We start from the raw sequence: 13,647 nt of genomic DNA, 5'->3' as shown, positions 1-13,647 counted from the left end.
ACTATCTTATTTTAATAGTTATTACAAGTAAATACTGTTTAAGAAAACGCTTTATTTAAGGCATTTCTTCAAATTTACGACAGCAAAAGGTCACTCTCACTCAACTCACGATAGCAACTGAATCTATGTCGGTTCCTCTCTTCTTTAAGGGTCCGGCATGGCCAGGTAGTTAAGGCACTCGATTCGTAATCCGAGTGTCGCGGGTTTAAATCCCCGTCACACCAAACATGCTCGCTCTTTCAGCCGTGGGGGGCGTTATAATGTGACAGTCAATCCCACTATTCCTTGGTAAAAGAGTAGCCCTAGATTTGGCGGTGGGCGGTGATGACTAGCTGCCTTCCCTCTAGTCTTACACTGCTAAATTAGGGGCGGCTAGCGCAGATAGCCCTCGTGTAGGCTTGCGCGAAATTCAAACCAAACCAAACTCTCCTTTAAGATTGCCCTACGCTATTTGATTCATCCTAAGATGTATTACTTAAACTTATAAGAAATGTAACAGAATCTTGGTGTTAATTTGTTAAGAGTGGCTATCAAACTGTGTGGTTAATTAAATATAAACCTTTAATATAATATCTATAATACGTATAAGTTGTGCGGCCCGGCATGGCCTAGCGCGTAAGGCGTGCGACTCGTAATCTGAGGATCGCGGGTTCGTATCCGCGTCGCGCCAAACATGCTCGCCCTCCCAGCCGTGGGGGCGTTATAATGTGACGCTCAATCCCACTATTCGTTGGTAAAAGAGTAGCCCAAGAGTTGGCGGTGGGTGGTGATGACTAGCTGCCTTACCTCTAGTTTTACACTACTAAATTAGGGACGCCTAGGTGCAGTGGGCTAACAACCTACTCACTTAAAAACCAGCCTGTTACAGAAACCGCAGTGATTGCAGCCCTACGTTCCTTAACGAATCTAGTGACAGATGATGATGATAAGCTGTCCATTTATACACAGAACATCATAAAATATTTAAATGACTCTTACTGTGGATAGATATATTAACTGAATAATTGTAAAGATACAACAATAATACCAATAAAATATTTAAATGACTCTTACTGTGGATAGATATACAACTGAATAATTGTAAAGATACAACAATAATACCAATAAAATATTTAAATGACTCTTACTGTGGATAGATATATTAACTGAATAATTGTAAAGATACAACAATAATACCAATAAAATATTTAAATGAATCTTACTGTGGATAGATATACAACTGAATAATTGTGAAGATACAACAATAATACCAATAAAATATTTAAATGACTCTTACTGTGGATAGATATATTAACTGAATAATTGTAAAGATACAACAATAATACCAATAAGATATTTAAATGACTCTTACTGTGGATAGATATATTAACTGAATAATTGTAAAGATACAACAATAATACCAATAAAATATTTAAATGACTCTTACTGTGGATAGATATATTAACTGAATAATTGTAAAGATACAACAATAATACCAATAAATTATTTAAATGACTCTTACTGTGGATAGATATATTAACTGAATAATTGTAAAGATACAACAATAATACCAATAAATTATTTAAATGACTCTTACTGTGGATAGATATATTAACTGAATAATTGTAAAGATACAACAATAATACCAATAAAATATTTAAATGACTCTTACTGTGGATAGATATATTAACTGAATAATTGTAAAGATACAACAATAATACCAATAAAATATTTAAATGACTCTTACTGTGGATAGATATATTAACTGAATAATTGTAAAGATACAACAATAATACCAATAAAATATTTAAATGACTCTTACTGTGGATAGATATATTAACTGAATAATTGTAAAGATACAACAATAATACCAATAAAATATTTAAATGACTCTTACTGTGGATAGATATATTAACTGAATAATTGTAAAGATACAACAATAATACCAATAAAATATTTAAATGACTCTTACTGTGGATAGATATATTAACTGAATAATTGTAAAGATACAACAATAATACCAATAAAATATTTAAATGACTCTTACTGTGGATAGATATACAACTGAATAATTGTAAAGATACAACAATAATACCAATAAAATATTTAAATGACTCTTACTGTGGATAGATATATTAACTGAATAATTGTAAAGATACAACAATAATACCAATAAAATATTTAAATGACTCTTACTGTGGATAGATATATTAACTGAATAATTGTAAAGATACAACAATAATACCAATAAATTATTTAAATGACTCTTACTGTGGATAGATATATTAACTGAATAATTGTAAAGATACAACAATAATACCAATAAAATATTTAAATGACTCTTACTGTGGATAGATATATTAACTGAATAATTGTAAAGATACAACAATAATACCAATAAAATATTTAAATGACTCTTACTGTGGATAGATATATTAACTGAATAATTGTAAAGATACAACAATAATACCAATAAAATATTTAAATGACTCTTACTGTGGATAGATATATTAACTGAATAATTGTAAAGATACAACAATAATACCAATAAAATATTTAAATGACTCTTACTGTGGATAGATATATTAACTGAATAATTGTAAAGATACAACAATAATACCAATAAAATATTTAAATGACTCTTACTGTAGATAGATATATTAACTGAATAATTGTAAAGATACAACAATAATACCAATAAATTGGAATGTCGCTTAAGAAAATTAATTCCCTTTAGTCAAATAAAATCAGTTTTTAAATCCAGGAAAGTATGGTAAATTGTAGTGCTTTATTATGATTGGAAAACCCAGCATAGAGACTTAATAATTTATGCTTGTAGTATGTAATTACATGAATTGTATTAATACTACCTACCATATGAAAGTTCACCAGTTTCTTTGACGTACTTATTCTAATTAGTACAGCTTGTCAACATTTCATTGGATATGAATTAATAATATTAAAAAGAAAGTAAAATTAGTTTCATTTATGACAAGTTTAATTATTCATGTAATAGTCTGTGGATAAGTTACTTTTGAAATACTATTTAATCTCAAAACCAAAGATTGTGTCGTCATCTTTTGGTAAATATGTGTATCATCTCAGAGTTAACTTGAATCACCAATAACCCTAACTTTCACAAGTCGTGCTGATTTCTGTATGCATTATGGAGTAATATATCTTCCACGTATATTTTCATCTGAACTTGATAATATCACAAAATTAGCCAACAATACTATTTCAACTAATTATTTCATCATACAGAATAAACTGCTAATTACTACAACCAATGTTTGAAGTCTCAATATATATTCTTAAGTGCAAAACCTATAAACTTACTATAGGAATGATGTCAAAGGTAAAGATAATACATCATTGAAAGTGCCTAGAAAATATTCTAAAGCGAATTACGTAATATTAACATAATTATGCTCACAGTTTTAGTATTGTGTTTTGATTCTTCATCAACATTTTGACTACAAATTTGCATTCAAACACATCTATTTACGTAATTGTGGTGTCCCTTAGCATTCTACAACGTCGCAGACGCAGGTTGAAATATTTCAAGGCAAATTACACAGGCCTGCAAATTGAAACTTCATAAAAGTTGTTTTGATTTTAATATAAGATTTTCCATAATTCAGCTTCGCAGAATTTGAAAATAATAACTTTTTTTTTTGCATCACCTAAGGATTTTATTTTACAAAACGGAACGAAAAACAAACTCTTACTTAGATCAAATTATTATTTCGTTCACCACAATGAACATTTTTATTAATAAGTTTGATATGTTTGGGTTTCAGAACAATCGTTAAGACTGACGTCGCGATTGGTCTAGAGAAATCTATAGCCAGTGGTTGTAAACATTTTAAGCCTAACAAAATGTAACCCGGCTTCAATAAATATGCTTCGCTTATGTAAAAGTATATATGATATATTGTGAAAAAATACGTACATGATGGAGAAATGAGGGTATCATTTTCGGATTCAGCGAACAGGAATTACTGTAAAACACGTAAACATTTCAAGACAATAAAAACCATCACGGGTCTGTGTCACCTTATGGTTTAATAACTGAATTATTTTAAAAATTAGAATGTGCTACTAATACAATGATTTCTGTAACTTTGGATTTAGACATTCTGGCTTCGTTTTTGTTAGTTTGTTTGATCGACCCTAGCTGTAAGAGGACTTGAATTTGGTTTGTTGTTTAGTTATATGACAAGGGACATATTTCTATGTTATAGGATGAAACGTAATTTAAATTATTCTAAGTAAATTGACAGTTACTGCTCCCTCTAAATGTATCTGGAGATCCTTCTGGAATATTCTGAAATAGTTCAATCTTTATCGTATTTTTGCATTCTCATTTTACAATACAATAAGTCAGCCTCCCGGCTATTTAATAGCACAGCGGTCTGTCTGGGAACTTATACCGCTAGAAACCCGGTTTTGTTAGCTGTGGTGGGGTGAGCACAGATAGCTAGCCCTTTTTGTAGTTTTGTGCTTAATAATAAACAATGACAACAAATGAGCCAACTGTGGCTTGGTGGCTAGCATGCTGAAACATGGGTCTTAGAGACCCTTCTTCGCGTCCAGTTACATTCTAGGGCTGCTGATACGGTTTAAGATGATAATTAATTCCACCATTCGATTAAAGTATCCCAAAAGTTGGCGGTGGGCGCTATTGACTACCTACCTTTCGAAAAACTAACAAACATATTGAAGGTCTTTACACTGTCAAATGTAATACTGTTATGCCATTTTGTTAAAAAACAAACATTATTCCCCTTAGAAAAACCCTACACTTTATAACGAGTTCTATTATAAAACATAATTAGTTTTAATCTAGGCTTTGGATTCGGGCCAGAAATACATCTTTAAAAACATGCTCTATGCTTTCAAATGTGAGCGCGTTATAAAAGTGACAGTCAATTCTCTTTATTCATTTAAAGGGATCCTGAAAAACGGCAGGTCCTGCTGATTGTCTTCTGATAAACAGCTCAAAATTACGGACTGCTGTGCTTGAGCCTTGGACTTCATTGCTTTTACCCATGCGTCATTAAAGAACCGTTCAAGTTAAAAATACCAATATCTATCTTACTTTTAGGTTTAAAACACGTTGGATAACACTAACATTGTATTTGTACCTTGGCTTACTGTTAAGAATAAAACACTTTCAATATAACAGACGTTATATCCGTACCTTATCTTTGATGTTTAGTAATTGCAAAACAGACCAAGCGTTTGTTTGAATTTCGCGCAAAGCCATAAAAGGGCTAGCGCAGATAGCTGCTTTCCCTCTAGTCATCACCACCCACCGCCAACTCTTGGACTACTCTTTTACCAACGAATAGTGGAATTAATCGTAACATTATAATACCCTCACGGCTGAAAAGGACGAGTATGTTTGGTGTGAGGGGGATTAGAACCCGCGCCCCTCAGATTACAACTCGAACGCCTTAACCACCTAACCATGTCGAACCAGACCAAGTGAAGAAACATTTTTTATTGGTTTTTCTACACATCATATAAACTCCAGCTTTACCGTTTCTTTGTAAAGGAATGTTTGTATTAATTTCTCTTTCAAAAATGTTCATGCTCTAGAACATTCTGTAATACAAACGGAGTACTTATACAATTTTTGTACATGTTTTTACAAGCTCTTGCTTAGAAACATCCGATAAAAGTTATTCTTAAATCAGTTTGATACATTTATATGGAAGGAAAACGTTTAGAAAGTCAATGCAGACAATGAAAATATATCAATCTTCTTCGTGTATGTCTCGTAATGATGGCTGTTACTAAATGTCTACCTTTAAGTTTTTGGAAAAAGAAAGAAAGAAATCATCAAGAATATCCGGTTTCACAGCTTTGGTTCCTCTGAATTGTCACTTTCCCTAGAAATCTTTATCCCCCGAGTGAATCAGTGAAACGTTTACTAACAACCATGGATCGATCCCCATTTAGTATAAATAACTCACTGTGTGGCGTTGCGCTGTAGCATAACTACTAACTTTAGTAGTATAAGATTGCAGATTCATTTAGTTTCTAAAGTCTTGCTATTATTAATTGTGAGAAATGCTTTAGTTTATATACTTCAGGACAAACTTGTAGCTTGTTGTAAGTCAGAGTATCTAACTGCACAACGTTTAAGACTTGTATGAGCAAACATGATTCATTGGAGTTTTGAAAACTGAATCAATATTATTTATTAGTCTGTAAAAATAAATCGGGTTTCGTGTATAAAAACAACCTTTATCAGTAACTTCTGATCAAACAAGCTAACTTGTTTGATCAGAAATAAATACAATTACATAAGTAAGGTAACTAATTTTATATACTTCTCTAGATGTAATATTACCAAAAAATGATAAAAAAAAAAAGCGTAAACTTATAACGTTTGATTCATCATGTAGGTGTTTTCTCTACAACCGGTACTTTCTGCACCAATTCCAATATCTCATGTAATTCAACCAGATTAGAAGGGTTAGGCCTAAATCCATACACTAAACTAGCAATACCAAACACTATCCAATAATATTTCACGTAGTTCAGCCAGATTAGTAAGTTTAGGCTTAAGTTCATACACTAAACTAGCAATGCAAAAATTCTCCAATAATATCTCACGTAGTTCAGCCAGATTAGAAGGTTTAGGCCTAAGTTCATACACTAAACTAGCAATAAAAAAAAGTTTCCCAATATCTCACACAGTTCAGCTAAATTAGGAGGTTTAGGCCTAAATCCATACACTAATTAGCAACGTCAAACATTACTCAATAATATCCTACCTTGTTCAGCCAGAATAGTAGGTTTAGGCCTAAATCCATACACTAATTAGCAACGTCAAACATTACTCAATAATATCCTACCTTGTTCAGCCAGAATAGTAGGTTTAGGCCTAAATCTATATACTAAAGTAACAATAAAAAAGTTCCCAATAACATCTCACGTTGTTCAGCCAGATTAGGAAGTTTAGACCTAAATTCATATATATATATTCATCATTCTTTACTGACGTATTAAAACGGGACAAGAGGACATACAATAATAACGCGACTTGTCTAAATATGTTGCCTTCTTGTCTTTTCCACCATAAATGAAATTGAAAAATTAATCTGTGACGTAGGAATCAATTGCACTCTCTGACTGTACCCTCTTCCATAGACTGCATTTTCGCCTACTTAAGGCTCATGAGCGTAACTTGGGTCAGCAAACCAAATAAAATGGACCCATTACTATTTCGATTTGATCGATCTAAACATACAGTGCTGTACTGATCTATAAAATAACAAAACATGTCGTGTGTATATAGCACGTGAGATGAGGCCTACTTTATTTGCTTCGCTATTCCAAACAGGACTGATGAAGTGTGGTTTCGGAGAAACTAGAATTTTGTAACAGATGTAGTAAATAAAAAAACAAAAACAGATTAGGCCTCTGTTTCATCTTTTATTCAGTAGAGTTTACGTTTTGGTGAAGGAAATCTACAATTAAGTATCTCGACCATAAACCTAAATGTTTGCTCAATACTAGAGTTCCTCAGGTCTTAGTTTAAACACTCTTTGTATAAGTCATTTATAAAATAACAGTTAATATATCTTAATATCAGTATTTTTATGGTGCAGTGTGTTTAAACACTGGCCCGTAGATCAGACGGGGAAAATAAACGATGGCATGCGCCCTAATAAGTGCAAACTGAGATACATGAATGAAAAAATGTTTTTTGTTTATATAGAGTTTAAGTTGTTTTTTTACCTTAACAGAGTAATTCATGTTTCCTTCTACAGGGTAATCCGTGTTTCAGTGTCGTGACAATCAATATTATGGCCTGCAGATAAAATGATATTTTGTTCAACATACTTGTTTTATCTTAACGAAATCGTAAAACAAGTTGTCAACATAGAATTTGTTGTATGAGAAAGAAGCTTTCGAATCCTGTGTCTGAAGTTTTTCGATATTGCTACAGAGACAACGGTATTTTCTTTTTGTGAGCCTCTATAAAATCCTAATAATGCTCCCCCTTAAACAACACTAAATTCTTTTTTTGAAGATGCAATTTATAACAAGCTTATACAGGAAGCGAAGCTACTAAATATGGTAGGCCTGAATTAAGGTTATAAGGGACAAAACAGTCAGTCCTAAACAAAAAATTTTAATAAACCACTTAAATCCCATATTTGTGTCATATGAAGAGCTCAGGTCAAAAAAACGTATTAAAAGTTTACATAGAACTTCTGAATAAGCATATTTATATCAGTGATTTACTTTACCGACCTCCGTAAACTACAACTTTACTTAGTTTAATGACGTTGTATACAAACTTAAAACTTCTGAATAAGCATATTTATATCAGTGATTTACTTTACCGACCTCCGTAAACTACAACTTTACTTAGTTTAATGACGTTGTATACAAACTTAAAACCCACAATAGCGCCATCTCGTTTTCTATTGATCACACTCAATATCTAAGGCTTGATATGGCGACTGTAATTTTATTGTAATTATTAAATATTATTTGAATCAACAAAAAATGGAGATTATTACTAATTATTGAAATATTTGATCAGTAATAGGTCTAAGACTATACGTCCTGTTTAATAATAAAATTTTAAGAATATATAACATATTACTTCAAGTTTACGGGAAATACGGTGTTTCAAAATCAACTTGCTGGTCTAAGAATTGTACTTTCTATATACAAACGTCTTATATTCACGGAATAGTTTACTTTATATCTCTGATATTTTTTGTACATAAATAAAGTTTGTATTTTTCACTGGCTAGCTTGAGTGCTATAAGTAAGACAGTACTGTATATATAAGTAAAATACCGAATCAAGTATAGTTTTCTTTCCCATCAAGAGTATCACCACTCCAGGCCTCTCGCGTTACATTACACAGTGAACATGATGAGTCGAAGAGAAGTACCATGGGGCAAGGCGAGGCCTAACATCTGCTCGCAGAAAATCTTGCAGCTATAAATCTTTGTGCAAATATATATATATATATATTGCTTGTTTGTTTTTTGAAATTCGCACAAAGCTACTCGAGGACTATCTGTGCTAGCCGTCCCTAATTTAGCAGTGTAAGACTAGAGGGAAGGCACCTAGTCATCACCACCCACCGCCAACTCTTGAGCTACTCTTTTACCAACGAATAGTGGGATTGACCGCACATTATAACGCCCCCACGGCTGAAAGGGCGAGCATGTTTGGTGCGACCGGGATTCGAACCCGCGACCCTCAGATTACGAGTCGCACGCCTTAACATACTGAGCCATGCCGGGCCACATATATTGCAATTCTCACTTTGCACCATTTAGCATGGTAAAAATATAAGCAAATCCATCTGTTTAGTGAGCTACGACTAGCCCTAGGGTTAGCGGTGAGTGTTGTTTTCTCTGTTAAAATTCTTATTCTCAACAGAAAGCGAATGTTTCTATAGTTATTTGGTTCTGGTACAAAACCAAAACCTAAAAGACCAGGTTTTCCGACCATTTATGTTGAGATTTCTAACAACCCATTTCTATTCTGTTGAGAATATTTCAACGCAATCTTTGATATAACTAATTAATCCAGACGTTTCGGTAATTAAATAATAGTTTGAAAACCACCGAAACTAACAGTAGTGTAATAACGTTCCAGATATTAGGAACATCCACTTTGTCGCCAAAAAACAAACAAATATATTGGCTAATTAAAATATTTATTAGGTTGAGGAATAATTCGTGAGCGTTTTTAAATAATTTCATTCAAGCATTACATGCAAGACTATACAATACTTCAATGCATGAACACATTACACCCAAAACATTTATTATGATACGTTATATCATGTAATACCTAGGTATATAGTATGCATTGTTTTAAACGAAATTGCCAGAAATTAAATGCGAAAAGCAGATGGTGTCGAAAATGCTCGATTTTGTCCACTTTACATTCCATTTAATGAGCTGAAAATGAAAGCAAAAATTAAAGACATATGAAAATCAAACACACCATCTATTAGAGCAAAAAATTATCTACCAAATGACACGAAATATTTCGCGAAAGCGTTTCATTTATGAATATATTTTTTTAACTTGAAAAAACGCTCACGAATTATTCCTCAACCCAATAAATTACCTGAAGCGTTCACGAAATTTTAACTTCCTGTGTTGCACTTCTAAAAGCTTTCAACTCGACAGAAATTTAACCAACAAACGGCCTCAAGTATACTTTTCTTTCCCATCTAGAGTGTCACTACTCCAGACCTCTCAGGAAATTTTCTAATTACCAATTTCGTTCTTTTTCACATAAACTATGTTTTATACACTTCTATAAAAAAGGGTGTGTCCATTACATCTTAAGAAACCACGTCGACAAACGATCACGTGACAAACAGAAATCTCGTTTTCTTCTCTCTGTCTTTTGAATTGTTTAACAAACTTTAATTAGTTACGTGACGTATATTGCCGAACACCACCTGCTGTTAGCTGTTGTCATTACCTATTTGTAGATGTAGAGAAACTGAAAAAACAACACCTACAGAGTACTATTAAATTGAAGCTCACTGACCTTTTCTTTAAAATGGTTTTAATCTCCTCCTTTTTCATATCTGGCACTGAAAGTTCAATTAGTTGCGGCAAAAACGTTAAGAAAAAAGCTATGTTAAGCCTAAAACTTACAAGTATTAATACTGCGTATCAAGTTTGGCCTTTGATAGAGCTTTGGATTTGAAAGTTGGCGAAATGGAAATCAATTCTGTGCGTTGCAACAAGATATTCTTTACGTGTACTGTGTTGTGTACGTTATAAAAGGAATAGACAATCCCTTGTTTTGGATAGTGGGTAGTACTGATTGGCTGTATTCATTCTAGCAAACAGCTGAAAACTATTAATAAACGATGGCAAGTATTTTTGATAGCTTTGCCATAAACACAGAACACACATATATAACCTTTGATTCAATGAGGTTTAATGTACAATAAATTAAGCTAGTAAATTAAATTTCCAATTTTTATTAATATTAGCTGTCATATTAATTCAAAACAAGAATGTTTGCGAGAATTTTCGATTTCCTCTAATTTTTTATTAAGCAAATTTAGCAGTGATAGAGTAATGGAAAGGCAGCTAGTCTCAACCGCCCACCACCAACTATTTGGCTACTCTTTTACTAACAAATATTAAAACTGATCGCACATTATAACGCCCCTTCCCCTGGCTGAAAGAGGCGAGCACGTTTGAAGACGGAGATTCAATCCCGCGACTGGCAAGCTGCGAATCGAGATCCCTAATCACCAGACTTTGGAATCCAAAGAATTCGGTCAGCGTTGGAATATTTTTACAGCACTGAAGGTGAAAAGTAAGAGAGTTTGAATTTCCTGACATATTATTGGTGAGTAATACAAATAAGTAAAATAGAGTCTTCGTAAAACATTTGGTATACTTGTTTTAATAAATTAATATTTTTCCTCTGGTATATTATTTTATAAGTACTTGAGAAGAATGCTGAAATTCTAGTCTAATTAGTTATTCACCAAACAAAATCCGGTGCCTCATAAAGACATATTTCATTGCAATATTCTAAATAACAGAAGATGGGTTTTAGATGGAAAAAATAAAATAAAAGTTTGTGCTTGTTACCATAGTTACATAAACATTTATTGGAATTTGAGATTGAAGGATCTGTTATTGTAATACAACTGAAGTTTAGCTTTCTCCGACAAAGCCTTTTCTTTTTATAATCCTTGTTATTTTATCTTTTTCTGGAATAGTTCTTATCATTTGTTGACAATGTACTTTTTGCGTATTCCCATAGATAATAGAAGATGGTAAAACATTTAGTCTTGTTCAATTCTCACTGCCCCTAGTGGTACAACGGTATTTCTTTGGACTTAACGCTTCTAGAAACCGGGTTTCGATATCTGTGATGAGCAAAGCAGCGATAGCCCTTTGTTTTGTGTAGTTTTGTGTTAATAACAACAATTCTCGCTACAGTTTATGCGTTTTTTTACGAAAAAGGGCGTTCGTCGAAAATTAATACTTTTTATAATAGTTCGAGCTCAAAATTCATGAGTATTAAGTCAAGATTGTGGGAACATCTGGCCAAGATTCATATTATACAGATAAAAAGATAAGCCTAATTTTCGTGTTTTATTGATAACCCATAAATTACACCAGTATCACATGATGTCTGAGTTTGACTTACCCCCTTTCTCGACGTTTAACGTAACCACATCACACGTATCTTGTTTGTTTGTTTGTTTTTTGAATTTCGCACAAAGCTACTCGAGGGCTATCTGTGCTAGCCGTCCCTAATTTAGCAGTCTAAGACTAGAGGGAAGGTAGATAGTCATCACCACCCACCGCCAACTCTTAAGCTACTCTTTACCAAGGAATAGTGGGATTGACCGTCACATTATAACGCCCCCACGGCTGAAAGAGCGAGCATGTTTGGCGGGACGGGGATTCGAACCCGCGACCCTCAGATTACGAGTCGCACGCCTTAACACGCTTGGCCATGCCGAGCCCACACGTGTCTTCTGATAGATGTTAGGCTTTAGGGAGTAGGGTTCCCAGGCTGTGAATCAAAGAATACATGGTTCGCGAAAACTCTTTACGAACTCTATCTGGGGGCACAGTGTATAAGGAACGGCTTAATCCTACTATTCAGACAATATCCTGATAGTTGGTGGTAGGTGCTGTTGACTAACTGCCTTCGTTCTTGTCCGTCCTTACAAAATTAGACATAGCAGTTATTCAGCTATGCACAAAAATCTTAACTACTAACAAACATGTTCGTGGTTGTTGTTTGGTTTTTATCGTTGAGTAAGCCTATAGTTTCTGCATCGACAAACGTACCTAAAGATGACTTTAAAACATTTGTTGAATAACTCATCTAAGTCGCGTGCTCTTATTGAATTTCTTACTAGGTCTTTAATTTTAGGAGTCACATTTAGTCACCACATCTATAAACGAGTTTTATTCTTCCAGATTTCGTTAAACGGCAATGTTTTAAATTCCAGATAAATCATCATATTTATTTAATTTCTGGGATGTTGAAGAAGTGTGGAGAATTAGATGTTCAAATGCTTTTGTTTAAAAAATTCTCTTATTGCGAGTCGTCGATATTAAACCATTTGTTGATAGCAAATTTCTTTTCAATATCCCTGAAGAACCAATGCATAAGACTTTATTAAATATAACTTAAAGACTTCGCTAGCTGCTATTAAACTTATTAAGGCCTAACCACAACGGCAATTCTTGAATAATCTTCATACTCGTCGTGAACAAATATTTCGGATAAATTACCGTTTTCTAAAAATCAATTATAATTGTCACAATATAATAACATTAAGCTTTATTGTATTTTTAAACACTGTACTCTTTATTCGGTCCCATATGTTTCAAAAATACAATAAGCCTAATATAGCTATATTATGATAAACATAATTATTACCATGGTTCGCCGGCAAAACGTCTTACCGCGTTTTAACTTATAGTGGATGCTTTGTTTTTAATATTGTCATAGTTCTTTGAAAAAGTCGTTTATTTGCCCATATTTTGTATCTTTTGTATTTGCTTGAATATAAAATAAAAGAACTATTTGGATTTGAAAGAAACATTTTTAATTGATTATTGGTTCCTTTCTTTACGGATTCACAGAGCAAAAGTTGATTGGACA

The sequence above is a fragment of the Tachypleus tridentatus genome, chromosome 13 (genome assembly GCF_004210375.1).
Source record: "Tachypleus tridentatus isolate NWPU-2018 chromosome 13, ASM421037v1, whole genome shotgun sequence".
Classification (NCBI taxonomy): Eukaryota; Metazoa; Arthropoda; class Merostomata; order Xiphosura; family Limulidae; genus Tachypleus; species Tachypleus tridentatus.
Note: the sequence above shows the minus strand (reverse complement) of the source record.